This window comes from Galeopterus variegatus, unplaced genomic scaffold, assembly GCF_000696425.1.
Source record: "Galeopterus variegatus unplaced genomic scaffold, G_variegatus-3.0.2 Scaffold58, whole genome shotgun sequence".
NCBI classification, from domain to species: Eukaryota; Metazoa; Chordata; class Mammalia; order Dermoptera; family Cynocephalidae; genus Galeopterus; species Galeopterus variegatus.
The window spans coordinates 124,055-136,255 of NW_007726169.1; the positions used below are offsets into that span (position 1 = coordinate 124,055).

General features: G+C 46.4%; 2 non-coding genes across 2 annotated transcripts; one reads left to right on the forward strand and one right to left on the reverse strand.

The window, feature by feature from the left end:
* Positions 1 to 4,710: 4,710 nt before the first annotated feature.
* On the forward strand, positions 4,711 to 4,793 carry TRNAL-CAG. The gene has a single exon. It is a non-coding gene; the product is annotated as a tRNA-Leu (tRNA).
* A 257-nt stretch (positions 4,794 to 5,050) lies between these two features.
* Positions 5,051 to 5,133, reverse strand: TRNAL-CAG. The gene has a single exon. It is a non-coding gene; the product is annotated as a tRNA-Leu (tRNA).
* Positions 5,134 to 12,201: the final 7,068 nt, after the last annotated feature.

Here is a 12,201-nt window from a genome sequence, read left to right on the forward strand (position 1 = left end):
AATTTTCTTGGCAGCTATGAAAGTTACATGTAACGTCTGTAAGATCATCATGACTACCAATTTGCCAATATGTGTGAGAGAAATATAGAAAATATGTATTTTTTTCCCCTTTTTTTTTCGTCTTTTTTCGTGTCCGGCAATGGATCGCAACCCTCAGTGTCGCGCCCGTACCGGACCGGGACCGGCAACGGAATCGCAACCCTCGGTGTCGCGCCCGCACCTCGCTCAGCCAGTGAGCGGGAACCGGTCTGTATGTGGGATCTGAACCCTCGGCAGGAGCGCTGCCACGCTCTCAAGCGGCACACTGTAGCAGTGCGCCACCGGGCCGGCCCCAAAATGGAAAAATCTTGAGGACATTGTGCTGGGTGTTATAAACCAGTTACAAAAGGACAAATATTATATGATTCCACTTATATGAAGTTCCTAGAGTAGTCAAATTCATAGAGACGGAAAGTAGAATGGTGATTGCTAGGGGCTGAGAGAGGGGAGAATTGGGAGGTATTGTTTAATGGGTACAGAGTTTCAATTTTGCAAGATAAAGAGTTCTGGAGATGGACGTGGTGATGGCTGCACAAGGTGAATGTACTAATACCACTGAACTGTACACTTAAAATGGATAAGATGATAAATTTTATGTCATATGTATTTTACCACAATATAAATGTTTTATTTAAAAATATTTTAAAAACTGATTCAAAGGAGAATCATATATATATATATGTATTATACACACTCGTATACACACAGAGTCAGAAATGTTGAAATAAATATACTGATAGGTACAAAACTGGTCTCTACCACAGGGTGAAATCAATTACACCTTTATCAGCCAGAATTTATTTGCATCCTATGAACTATACTTTAAATAATTCTAAATAATATATTTTACTTTAAAGTAATATGTTTTATTTATCCCAATATATCCAAAATATCATCACTTAGACATGAAATCAATATAAAAATTAAAGAGATAGGAGATATTTTACATTCTTTTTTTTTTTTGTATAAGTCTTTGAAATCCCTCATGTATTTTACTTTTACAGCACATATCAGTTCTGCCCAGCCACATTTCAAGTGCTTCTTAGCTACATATGGTTAGTGGCTGCTGTATTAAATAGCACAGCTGTACTGTAGACAACACCTAACATTCCACTGAAAGAATATCTAAGAATCTTTTTGCCCTTTTCAAAGTCTTTCCCCATTTTTTCCTGATGGTTTTTTAACTAAAAAAGAATTACCCAAGTAATCCACATTCATTATACAAATATCAAATGCAGATAACTAAACAGAAAAAAAATCACAGTAAATGCCATCACCCAGAGATAATCACAGCTGCTGATGTTTCTATAGCCTCTAGACTTTAAAGTACACACACATATATATTTTTTAAATTATTTATAAAAATATAAATATATTAACATATAGATTTAATTTATATATTTTGTTTATATATAAGTTATGAATATGTATCTACATTTAAGAATTTTTTAAATTTTAGAATAGCTTTAGATTTACAGAATTATTGCCAAAGTAGTACAGAGAGTTCACTTATACCCTAAACCCAGTTTCCTCTATTATTAACATTTCACATTAATATGGCACATTTGTCATAATTAATGAGCCAATATTAATACATTGTTATCAGAGTTCTTCAGTTTTTCCCTAATGTCCTTTTTCTGTTCCAGGATCCCATCCAGGACACCACGTTACATTTAGTCATCATATCATGTGTCTATAGGCTCCTCTTGGCTGTGACAGTTTCTCAGACTTTGTTTTTGTTTTTTCCTTTTTTCTTTTGCCAAGTTAATCAAATTTTACTGTAACTGAATATGATATTTTGGCAAAAATAGCACGACTCCTGTAAAGCTAGAGCTTACAGATCCCTTGAGTCTGTTGCACAGATTGGGTTACAAACCCTCCACACTGCAGGTCTGTGAGGTAGGTAATAGAAAAAAAAGGTTCTGGGAGCTGTAGGTGTAGAAGAATGAATGGGTTTTATTCGGATCTAGGAGCAGCTATCCTAGTGGCTTCTCTGAGAGTTCTGAGAAGCACTGTGAATCAGAGCTGTTAGTCTTTTATACTTAAGTCCACAACCCTGGACACCCGGGTGCCCATAAGCAACTTACATTAAGTAGTAATGAGGAACACCTGAGGCTACTAACAGCAAATGCTCAGCAAGGTTCTGAACATCCGAGGGGCCCTGACATTTTCCTGTTTTTCCCAACAACTCCCTTGATGGGAAGAATGTTTCTGGCAGTTCCCAGCGGAGAAGGCACGTGCCTTCCCACAGCTAAGTGGCTGTTTTGCCACAACAGATACACACACCACACCCCCAGGCTGCACATGGGCTGGGAGACTGTCCGAACCCCACACTAGCTTCAGCCACCCCAGTAAACCCCAGAGCCTTTTACTGTGGGTCCAGATCGGGAGGCAAGGGGTAGGGGGTTGGGGGGCAGCATTCAAAGGACTCAGCGACACTTTATGGCAGGAGCAGGAGTAGAGGCTCAACCCCCTTCCTGTGACTGGGGCGTCAGGGGAGACGTGGAGACCAGGATGAGCTGAGCAGGCAGACGAGGAGAAAGACGGGCTCTTTGCTACAAGTCATCAAATACTTCGGGATGTCACAGTGTGACAGGTGTGAGGTTTCCCACCTGACGTTGGAGCAACTGTGCTTTCTAGCCCTCTGCCTTCATTCTGACTTTCCATCAGGCCCCTTCCCTCCTCTTCCAAACACTGAGACTCCGGAGAGACTTCCTTGCTTGGGACTTGCCTGGGACCTGCCTAACACCCTCCGGCAGCCCTCGAGCCACAGACACAGGAGTGAAAGATCTCAGGTTTGTCCTGGGGGATCCTGCCTGCTCGAGACGGGCACAAGGACAACATGCACTACTGACCTCAAGAGAACTAAAGGCCCCTGAAGTGGCTGCACATGACAGTTTGGCAAAAAGGGAAAATACCTTAAATGCATAAAAACAATAACCAAAGTCCTTCTAAGGAACATGATTACAATATGTTAGCAAATTCTGTGGGGTAAACATTTTCGAAAGCATCAACAGAAGTTTTAAATATAAAAGCAATATGCCTATCTCCCACCCCACCCTCAAAAACAAACAAACAAAAAAAGAAAACCAGGGAATTCATGATCTGTAGTGTGAGAATCCAGGCACGGCTGCCGCAGCTCCACAGAGATGGCCGGGAAGAGCCCGCAGTGGCCCTTGCACACCCCGCACCACCAAAGTAGACTTTGCTTGTTTTTGATGACCTTGATAGTTTCCAGGCGCACTGGCCAGATATTTTGTAAAATGTTCCTCAGTTGGGGTTTGTTTGATGTTTTGCTCATGACTAGACTTGGACTCATGTTTTTGGGAGAAAGACTATAGAGGTCATGTGCCCTTCAAGGGCCTATCATATCAAGGGTGCCTGCTATTGTGGTGAAATTGTATTTATTTTCTCTTAGATCATATATGCACCTAATACAAATTTGGGTGTACAAAATAAGTATTTGTTATCACAAGGATCTTTATAAGAGGTTAGGCAGGAGGATCAGTCAGAGAAAGTGACGTGAAGACAGGGGCAGAGTGGGAGTGATGTGGGGGTGTCATCCAAAGGATGTGTGCGGTCTCTAGAGGCTGGAAGAGGAAAGGAAATGGATTCTCCCCTAGGGCCTCCAGGAGTGCAGCCCTGAGATCCATTTCAGACTTCTGACCTCCAGAATTGTACAATAATAAATGGTGTGATTTTAAGCCACTTAATTTGTAGTAATTTGTTACAGTAGCAATAGGAAACTAACACAGGAATCCTTGAATTCCCCTGCTGCCAAAGTCTCCAAGTGACCATTTAGCCTTGTCTCAAATACCTCCAGCGACGGGGATATCACTGTCTCCACAGGCACCTGTTTCCTTGGCAGCAAACTCTTTCTTCTATCAAAACCTTCCTCTCTGTAACTACCCACCCCCCTGCAACCCACACCTCAGGCCCCAGTTCTTGGAGCAAGGACAGACCGACACAATCCCGACGCCCTACACATCAGGTCCTTGTCGACGGTAATTTTCTTCCCCATTCTTAACCTGCAACGTTTCCCTTGTTCAGCTGAACAAAAAAGTCCAGGTTAGAGCGTGGTGTTGATAACACCGAGGTCAAGCGTTCGGATATGCTTACCCGCCAGCCGTCAGATACATACATACATACATAAAAAGTAAGTAAAAATTTTTAAAAAGGTCCCAAAGCCAATTGTCTCTGGATGAGCCCCAGCTAAATACTTTTGGAGTGGCATCCCCTGCCCACGGCTTCCCATCTTGAGGAGCTGATGAGAAATCCCATCACAGAGCACCCCTCTTCCAGCGAGAATCCTCTAAACCCCGCTCCCCACTTCCCCAGGGGCCCCTTCACAGCCTGACACTTTCCAACACCACTTCGGGCTCGAGCAGAATTTAGTAACATTGTATCGTTTTCACTGGATTTACTTCTATTAATGGCAAGGAAAACTGATTTCCCATTGAAAACATCTGCGTGATACTTAGTAAAAAGATGGGGCCGGCTTGAGCACAAGCCGTGAGTTTCGTGAGCACGGGTGATTTAGTTGTGGATGGCCCGGACTGTCGCCCAGACCTGGAGCCACCCGGGACCACGCCGCTCCCTGGTTCTGTGTCCGGGTCCGCATCGCAGCGTAAAAGACACTAAAGTCAACCCCGCAGGCTACCTCTGTGGGGCGTCAGGATGGCCGAGCGGTCTAAGGCGCTGCGTTCAGGTCGCAGTCTCCCCTGGAGGCGTGGGTTCGAATCCCACTTCTGACAGACTCTGGTTTTTTCACCTGTTTTTCCCCTCCCAAACTAAAAAAAATAATTTATAGGTATGATTGCATGTGCACTAAAAGAGACTGCACAGAGCGGGGTGTGCATTTTACAGTCTGAAGACGAATAAATATCTGTTAGGAATTAAATGTCTGCTAAGAACATTGGTTTTGTGAAAGAATAGGAAGGAAACCGGAAGACGTACAGCATCAAACAATTTGATTTGCAGTTGCCTCGGAAGAAAAGTAATAATGAAGCTTTGTCAGAAGTGGGATTCGAACCCACGCCTCCAGGGGAGACTGCGACCTGAACGCAGCGCCTTAGACCGCTCGGCCATCCTGACTGTCTGCCCACTAGCTGTGCGGTAAACCCCTTCCGAAACACTGTGGTGTGCGCATGCGTACCCAGTAGTAAAGGCCCTGGTCCTGTTCTCCACGCGGGCGTCGGGAGGAGCTAGATACACTCGTTTGCTCGAAGGGGCGTGGCAAGATGAGACAAGGAGGGGCAGAGCGAGGCATCTAGGAGGCGGCAGAGGGCGCGCACAGCATACTAGAGAATCTGAAAGACAGGCATTCGTGAGACTTGGACTGTTACCGTAACATGCATGCATTCGTACCCCCGGCACGTATTAATTCTGTGCGCATGCGTTTACTATTCACGTCAACTCTGATTCCTGCATTTCTGCAAGCATTCTTGCAGTTCCTCATGCATGCTCTTGTGCATTTTCTGCACGACTCAGTTAAAGTGCGCAGACCTACCCTGATTTACTGATGTCTCCGTTTACTGGCGCCCGAACCTCGAAAAGCCCCGATATCGCCAGGTTTCTGGTACGCGTACCGGGCTCTCCTTCCGAATATTCGTCAAAACTGCAACTTCACATTTGTATGTGTGTTTAACTCATTCACTCAGACTCAGGGTTGCACTGAGCCCTGCAGCTGCACAGCCGGATCCACCCTATTCCTGCCGCCAGTGCCCAAACTGTGCCTGGCACACAGTAGGCGCGCGTGGAAGATCCGTGGGTTAATTCCTCCCTCTCTTCCTCCTTCCTCTATCCCGTCATTTCGTGACTCATCTCCTCTGCCGGCCCCCGCAGCACTTTCCGCCCCTTCCTTTCCTAACCCCAGACGTACTCATGTGTCCAGGGAGCAGGGGACATCAGGCCTCCAGAACGCCCTTCTCCACGGGATCTGCAGGAGGCATAGGGGCACCCCCAGCCTCCTAGGATCTCCCGCGCCCCCATCCACAGACTTCCCCAAGGGAAAATGCAACTCCTAAGAAAGGTGCGCAGGAGGGAGAGAGGAGGCTGGGCCACTGACCTGCTGTGTAGCAATGGCAGGCGCTGCCCCTCTCTGTACAGAGAGGCTGAGAGGGCCTGAGAGCACTTCTGTGAGCCCACCCAGGAGTCCAGGGGTCAGACTCAGAAGGTGTGAGCAGTGGGGTCACATCGATCCCTTAGTGCCCTCTGCCTTGCCTGAGATGGTATCACAGAGCAGCCTCAGCCTGAGAACACCACTGAACACTGCTTAACACCCTCGGGTCAGGTCCCCTTTGGCCACTCAGGTCTTGGGATACAGCCTCTTGGGATGGGCAGAGGTCCTGGTTATTTGAGAAAGGATGAAATCCTCCCCTTTCCTTGGCACAAATGCCTCCTCCTTACTGACTGCCAGAACTTATTCCTTTAGGTTTAGTATTGGCCTCTTTTACGTCCTCTTCTAAAATACGAGTTGCTCTGGACACTGGAAAGGGAGTCAATGAACATTTATTGAGCATTTGTGATTTATATATATTTGCAGACATTCTTCTAGGTGCTGTTAACAAAACAGAATTTCTGCATCAAGATATGGTCAAGCATGGGGTGAAGGGAGAAAGATAAGCAGGTAAAGAAGTAAGTTCAGGTGCTGGAAAGATGATGTGGCAGAAAACCAATGAGAGAATTTGGAAGAACAAAAAAGATAACTGGGTGTCCCGTCTGGCGCACTTGTCAGCTGTCCGATTTTATAGGGGACTGCACCTTTCATTACTTTTATGTGCAAATGATTCTGTCCATAGAAATGGTTGTAACATTGTACTGGTTTCCCCATTAATTAATGACATAAATAAAATCTTTGATGTGTTCATTTGATATTTATATGAGAATCATGATTTTACCTTAAAAAATTATCCTTTAACAGTGATCTAGAGTGCTAGAGGGTCTCATAGGTAGGGTGGTTAGGGAGGGCCTCTCTCAGAGGTGACACTGAGTTTACAAGGAGAGAGAGAAGCAAGATCAAAGCTGGGGGTGGCAGCGTTCCAGATGGAAGATATAGCCAGTGCAAAAGGCCCTGAGGCAGAGAGGAGTATGGTCAGTTGGAGAGGCAGCAAGGCCAGTGGGGCCGGGGTATGAGTGGGGGGATGCTCAGCTCCATATCACACAGGGCTGGAGTGCCAGGGAAAGGAGTCTGGATTTTCTTCTCTGTGTGATGGAGTCACTGGAGTGTTTTAAGAAGGGGAGTGACATGGTCCTGATGGCTCTTCAAAATGATCCCTTTGGCTGTGTGGAAGATGGATGAGATGTCAAGAGAAGAATTGGAGTCCAGGGAGAAGGCCGTGGCAGGGAGGGTGAGAGATGATGGTGGCTGGACCAGGGAAGTGGAGAGTGCAAAAGGCGGTGGAATTCAAGATTCAAGATGTTTTGGAGCTAAAACAGACAAGCCCTGCTGGCTCTCTGGTATGTGTGTGGAGTGCCAATGTGGAGAGAGAGGATGCAGGGATGCCACAGGAAGTCACCAAGACCATGGAGGGGCCAGCTTACAGAAGCCCACAACTTCCCTTTGAGACAAGTTCTTTGAGGCAGGGGCTGCTAACCCTCACCGTCACTTCATTTTGCAGACCAAGGAGCTAAGGCTCAGACAGGTGGTCCTCTTTGGGACAGAATCCCCATGCTTTCCACCTCTGGAAAACTCCCCTTATCCCTTTCACCACCAACTTTTTTGAGTGTGTGTGTCATTCTAGAGAAGAGAAAACAGAGGTAGGGCCAAAGCTTGGAGACCCAGCCAGCCCTGCTCTGCCTGCTGCCCTCCTGGCCAGCCTGGGAGAAAATGCTTGCTTCATGAGGGTCAGCACTGGGTCCCCTCTCAACCCTATCTCCTGGGTTTGGGTGGATGGTCAGCTGTCATCCCCTGACACCTTTCAGGTGACAGCATCTTGTCCTGGAAGAAGCCCTTCAGGACCTCATTCCAGTCCCAGGTCTCCAAGACCAAAAATGGGAAGGGAGAAGATCACTACTCCTGTTTATCTCCTGTTTTCCCCTTATCAGCAGCCTAGGCGCCAACAATGGAGCCTCAAGAGACAGGGCTCACTCATTCCCTGCTCTGGAAATTTGTTCCACTTAAGAGAGGAGAGTCCCGTGAGCTCAGCTTGGGAAGCCTTCCAGCGGCTGGGGAAGTCCCAGCATGGCTTTTCCTGTGCCCAGCCCTACTTAGGACAGATGGAGTCAGATGGTCAATTGGGGACCTATTGCTTATCCAGCCAAGGGGCCTGAAAGGGGGAATTCTAGCATTCCTGGGATATTGGCACACATCACCAGCCCTGACTGCTGAAAAGGTGGTAGGAAGATGAGGAAAATGAGGCTCAGTGAGGTCAAGTAACTTACTTAGAGTTGCTGAGCTGATAAGTGGAACCTGATTTATCTGGCAAAAATTCTTTCTTGAGAACTACTGTGTGCCTAGCTTGGTGCTGGGTGCTTTCTTTTGGTGGTGGCTGGCTGGTGTTTTAACCAACTGAGCTAAGCAGCCAGCCCCCTACATTGTCTCCTTCAATAAAAAATTTAAAAAGCCATGAGGACTTTCCAATTCAGGTGGCAGGCTGGACTTTGAGATGCTATTTTTAGTTGTTTTCATTATTGGAGGAGACTTGAAAGAAAGGGTATGCTTTTCCCAGCAAGGCAATCCAAGCAGCATGGCTAAGCTATTGTGGTTCAGGTTCTGATATCCTTGGCTGATGGCAGAGGACAGAAGCCATCTGGTGCCAGGAGTGAACCCTTGCCAAGGCTCTTGTTTGGGCATCTTGGTCACTGAGGGATGAAGCTAGGCCAGCCTGAGGAGTCAGGGAGGATCCAGGGCTGAAGTGGATGAGGCAAGCATAGATCTCAAATGGGGTGCTGTGGGGAATGCTTGGTTCCTCTGGAGCTGGAGCCAAAGACCCTAAGGACCACCCTTGGCATGGAGAGGGCCAGGTGGACCAGTTTCTCAACTTTGAATTGATCATGTGGACAGTGAGCATTTCAGTGGTGACTGGAAAGGACCAAAGGCCAGGCTCTCACTTCTCTGGACTGCTTGCCATGCCTCTAAGGCCTTGGTCATCCTGGAAAGAATCCCAGGAATGGCTGAGACTCTCCTACTTTCCAGTCTGATAAGCAGGGGATGCCAATTTTAACTTGAGGCAGCATGGCTGAGTGTGTAACCATGTGGACTCTGGAACCACCTGAGTTCAAATCCTGCTTCTGCCTTTTGCTAACTCTGTGACCTTAGAGGGGTTACTTAGCCTCTCAGTTCCTCAGTTTCCTCATCTGTAAAATGGGTTTAGTAACAGTATCTGCCTCAAAGGATTGTTGAGGAGGTGAAATGAATTATACATGCTGAGCTATTGGAGTGCCTGGAACAGAGTAAATAAGTAAGTGTTAGCCCGGAAAAATAAAGCAGTGTGACATTTCTTGTGCCTGGTGAATATCGTGGGGTGAGTTCTCACCTGCCAATCTGTCTTTGGAGAGAGTATCCCTATAGTGCCCTGCCCACAACCACAGTATATCCCAACTGCCTCACCTGAGTCAGCCTTGACCCCCTGTCCAACCTCATCTCCCCTGACTCTGTCTTTCTGGTCTTCCAATACACAAAGTGTGTTCCCTCCTCAGGGCCTTTGCACTTGCTGTTTCCTCTGTCTGGAGCCGTCTTCCCCCAGCTAGTGCAGGGCTGGTTCCTTTCACCATTCCTGTGTCAGCTCAAATGTCTCTTTCTCAGCACCCTGGTTAAAGTGCCCCCTACCCCACCTCCCACTCACTTTCTATTTGGACTCCCTGTTTCAGATCCGAAGTCACTGGCTTCAGATCGAAATTGCTGGCTTATTTGTTGATCATGTTTCTTTTCCACTAGGCTCTGGGCTGTGAAAGCAGGGACCTTGGCCATCTTATTCACCATGGTACCCCTAGCAGATAGTGCAGTGCCTGTCACATACCAGGAGCTTGGTAAATAAGTACTACATGAGTGGATGAATGGACAAATGGATGGATGGATGGAGGGAGGGATGGATGGATGGACAGATGGATGAATTGATGCATGGATGGATGATGGATGAATGGATGGATGGATGGACAGATGGGCAAGGGAGTGAATTCCTTGGGCTCTTCAAGCTAGTGTTTTGTCATTCTCAGGTGGAGCTCAGGAAGCCTGGGGACCCTTAGGTGAGGCCACCCATGACCAGTCCCTTCCCTGGAGACTTCATCTCTGATCCTCATGCCCAGCCCTCCCCATTGACACATCAGCTCCTCTTTCCTGCCTGGACTTGGTGACCTGGTCCAGATCCTCCCGAAGGCTCTGCCTCTTTAGGCTAAAAGTTTTTTGTGTTCTGCTTAGAACTGCACCAGCACAGAGCTTTCTCTCAGGGTGGGCTGAGTCCTTAGCATGGGGTACAGAGGATGCAATGCTTGAGGTCATGACCACTGGATATTCTCCTGGTGTACTCTCTGCAGCCAGACCAGTGTTGACAGATGATGACACTGCTGTACTGCTTGGTACACAGGGTTGCTCTGAGCCACCCACAGATCCTCACCATGATCCTGGCCCTTCCCCTCTCCCGGATTCTCCGCAGTCCACCAAACTCCCAGTCACTACTCCAGCACTAAGGCTATTATCTGTTCTCACTGGCACATGCCACACTAGTCATTAAATCTTGTGAACATTTCCACCAGACTAGATTGTGGCTTTTCTGTTCAACCTGATACCCCAGTACTCTTTGGGAGCCCCTTCTGATCCAATCCAATACCTACTCTGGCCAGCTCTCACCTTCATCCCATATTCCTCCTCCTCCGCATGCCCACCCAACCCTAGTCTTCTGGTACTGGCCCCCTAATTTTCCTTTGGGAAACAATCTCCTGTCCACTCTCAGTCCTAGCTGGTCAGGTGAGGCTGACTCTACTCTCCTTCCATGCTGGAAATGGGCATGTGACTCAGGTCTGACCAGTGAGTCAATTCCACTTACCTAGCCACAACACTAATTTGTTCAGAAATTAGCAGATGATTCCAGCTGGGGTCCAGTTGGAGTCTGGCTGGGGTAGAAGACTTAGAAAAGAGAAGCTGGGTGTGGGAGTCAGGTGGCTGAGTAGGTAGAGGAAGGCTTGGGGCTGGTGGTGGCTAGCTTTGCTATGCCATCCAGAACCAACTTGAGAAGAAAAGCTGAAAAATACGGAGTCTGGCTGGGGTAGAAGACTTAGAAAAGAGAAGCTGGGTGTGGGAGTCAGGTGGCTGAATAGGTAGAGGAAGGCTTGGGGCTGGTGGTGGCTAGCTTTGCTATGCCATCCAGAACCAACTTGAGAAGAAAAGCTGAAAAATACACAAAATCAGATCTCTGATGACATTGACATTATTGGAACACCTGGATCTAGCTATACCTGAAACCGTCTATCTCTGGTCTTTTCAATTTTATGAGTCAATGCCCTTTTTCACTTATACTAGTTTAATGTGAAGTTATGTCACATGTAACCCAAAGATAAATACAACCTAGATTAGCATTGTCCAACACAGTAGTCACTAGATGGCTATTGAGCATTTGAAATATGGCTAGTCTGAATTGAGATGGATCATAAGTGTAAAATACAAACTGGGTTTCAAAGACAGTATAAAAACAAACATGTAAACTATTTTATTCTTAATTTTTCATATTGATTACATGTTGATGTGATAATACTTTGGCAATGTTGGGTTGAATAAAATATACTATTAAAATTAATTTCATCTGTTCCTATTTACTTTTACTTTTTTTTGGTATGTTGTGTTTTGGTTTCCATTTGTTTCAAGAAATTTTTAAATTTCCTTCTTAATTTCTTCTTTGACCCATTGGTTATTTAGGAGCATGTTGTTTAATCTCCATGTATTTGTTCAGTTTTGAAAGTTCCTCTTGCTACTGATTTCTAGTTTTATACCATTGTGGTCAGAGAAGATACTTGGTATAATTTCAAGTTTTAAATTTGTTGACACTTGTTTTGCGGCCTAACATACAGTCAATCCTGGGGAATGTTTCATGTGTTGATGAGAAGAATGTGTATTTGGCAGTTGTTGGATGAAATGTACTGTAAATGTCTGTGAGGTCCATTTGGTTTACAGTGCGATTTACATCCAATGTTTCTTTGCTGATTTTCTGTCTAGAGGATCTGTCCAATGCC